Source organism: Dermacentor andersoni, chromosome 1 (genome assembly GCF_023375885.2).
Source record: "Dermacentor andersoni chromosome 1, qqDerAnde1_hic_scaffold, whole genome shotgun sequence".
Classification (NCBI taxonomy): domain Eukaryota; kingdom Metazoa; phylum Arthropoda; class Arachnida; order Ixodida; family Ixodidae; genus Dermacentor; species Dermacentor andersoni.
Window position 1 is genome coordinate 220,178,991 of NC_092814.1, and position 3,234 is coordinate 220,182,224.

Sequence of the window (3,234 nt, forward strand, 5' to 3'; positions counted from 1 at the left end):
TATGCCTTGGACATGTGGTAAATCTGGCGCATGAAACTGTTGGAATTGCGTTTGTCGCTGTTCGTTTCAACTCTCCGCCATATTCTAACTGCTTTCTAGGAGTTTACCGCATGGCTATACTTAGAGTTCGCGGGACTTCAAAGGGGCCTCAACTGAGACAAACTATAATTTGAGTTAACTGTGTAATGTGCACACTTCCGAAATACGTACTAAAGCTGTTAGTTTTACAAGAGCAGAGGCTTGGTTACGGCCATGTAAAAGTTAATTGCGGGTAGTCGTAAATCCTCTAAAGCTCTCAAAGCACCTTCGCAAGACGACAAATACTGTGGCAAATACTGGCCGAGCGTGGTTAATTGCCAATCAGGCAAAAAAGTGAGCAGTTCTCACTGTAGAGCTATGCCGTGACAGCGACATTTAGCACAACTTACGAAAACTGTCACTTGTGAGTCGTGTTCTTTTTCTCCTCCCGTTTTCGTTTAGTGCCTGGAGGGGCGGCGTTGATGTAGTGTCCGGTTTGAATAGAGGGGACAGAGGCAGTGCATCGAGACGAAAAAGAGAGATAAAGTTCACTGATAAGAATATCAGAAAGGGAGGACTGAGGTACCAGCTGAATATATAGGTAGCTACTGTGAGCTGTGGCAACGGGAAGCGATACTCAAAAAAAAAACAAAAAAAAAAACTGTTGGATCATGGTAAGAACAGTGGAAAGTTTTGAAGCACATCTTTATTTTTCAGTCAGTACAACATTACATATTGCAAAGCAGCCAAAGCCACGAGGGTTTGCAAACGTGCCGTTCTACTTACGGCTCTTTCAAAGAATAAACCTGGAGGGTCTGCAAATGAAGTTTACACTACAATGAAAAAGTGGAGATTAATCAACACTATGTAATACATACTAATTACAATATTGTTAGGGATACAAAGGTTAACAATGTCAGATTTAACATTAAATTTTTCGTTGGAGCAGAACACAAGAAAACGTGGAAACTGCAAAATAGTTTTGAAATTAGCATACGATGAATAATAAGCAGTTCTTAATTGCAACAGGTAAGGAAAATCGCTAAGCTAATATTATAACCATGTGTCCCACGGAACTTGCGCAAAAATTAATATATAGTATATATATATATATATATATATATATATATATATATATATATATATATATATATATATATATATATATATATATATATATATATATATATATATATCCATATATATACATATAGTTTTAGAAACGAAGGTGCACACTTACGAAAATTGCATCTTTAATGTTTTTAACGTTTCGGCCGTGGCACGGCCTTCGTCAGAATCACAGAACTTCTCATTGAATTATATATATATATATATATCTATATACAAGTTCCATGTAGCTGAACAGAGTCAAGGTAATGTTGTCTGCTGTCGCTTGGAGCAGGTAAGACTATTTTTTGTATTTAGTCTAACTATTTAATAAGTTATTATTATTTAATGAACTTCAAGAACTATTATTTTCAGAGCGAAAGTCTCAGTGACAAAATTGCCGACCCAGCTGCAATATTCCCGACCCAGTTTTCTGTTGCTCAATACGTCCCAAATAAACTTCTCTTTTTTTTTTTCCAAGCCTGAAATAAAGCCCGCGAAGGTCTGCAAAAGGCCAGCGACGCAATTTCTCGTGTTTCGCGAGCTTTCTCTTTTTTTTTTGGCACACATTACATGGGACCCACGGCATGTAGCTTTTCTGCATCTATCAATGCGTAGGCCCTTTGAGATAAAAGCCATGGGTGAAACAACACCAATTAAACTTGCGAGAATGCTAACGCCCAGGCAAGATGCGAAGGAGTGACTATAAAGACAGGATGGCAGATATTGAAAAGAGGGTTTTCCTCTTGCCTTTTTTTTTTTTGCGCTGCGACGTTTTCTATCACGATAAGTTATTAACGAAAAAAAAAGACATGGAACAAAATGACCCTCCAAGCACTCCGTACAGATGGTTAACCAGCGAAGCTGAAACGTGCGGCCCCGGTGTTTATCACTGGGTTAATCCCGACGGTTCCTTAAACGACGACTTGGTAGGCTGCCGGGTCCTCGGTACACAGTTTAAAGAATTTGAGCACACTTTGCCAGATGAGCTAATGACTGATACTCGTGGTTCTTGTTAAGGCAATGAAGGCAATTGCCTCATGCGTAAAAAAATCCTTTGTCCGGCGTTAGTGAAAGATTGACCGTCGGGCTTTAGGGTGCCAAAAGTCAATGGCACCAAAATGACGATACCACCCACGACCATTGGTGCTGGTTAAGGCGATGTTAATTAAGGGAAAATTAATTAAGATATAGTTAATTACGGCACTCGAACCCACGACCCTTGGCGGGAGAAAACGAGTAACAGGAAGTAACAACGCATTCGCATGAAAATGTAAACTAATTTAATGAATGTCTCGTGAGTGCGCAGGCTTTCGCCTTCATCCTCTTAGCGCAAGGTAAATTGGCTGTGAACTTTGGTCCCTCAGATGTATATATGTACAGGGTGTCCCAGCTAACTCTAGAAATATCTTTAAAATATGCAAATTCCAGGTAGCTGGACAGAACAAAGATAACGTTGTTTGCCGTCGCTTGGAGATACACAAATTATTTTTTTCATTCCGCCTAATGAGATAATTAGTCTTCATTAATAATCAACTTCTCAAGTATAATTAAATGAAAAGTGTCAATGAGAAAATTGTAGAGCGACGTAAAAAACTCCCGATACAGCTTTCTGTTGCTCGATACGTGCTACATAAAAATGTTCTTTCGAGCGCGAATGAAGGCCGCAAATACACGCCGAATTGCTGCGCGATTGGCAGCTAGAGGCACTTTGGATGACGCCTAACGCTGTAGTTAAGGGTACATTGACCTTGTAAATTTGAACAAAATCGATGCCGCGCTCAGACTTGACAAAATATGACCAATATATAAGAGTCCGCGTGGTTATATTACCATTATTCAGGATAAAAAGCGCGAATAACTCGTAAAATAGGAAAATTTGCGCTTTATTTAGGAGTGCAGCATTGATCTGCCAATAATACAGTGCTTCTTGCGAAAAAAAATTCCAAACCAGCGTTTTTCGGCGTGCGCCGTTCCAGTGCTCCAGCATGTGCTGCCAGCTGCATACATAAAACTGTGAGAAGCGAATCCCTGAATGGCCGCAAGGCTTACCAAACGCAATCTTTAGCTGGTGCTCAAGTTCTCCCAGTGAAGAGCGTTCAAAATATT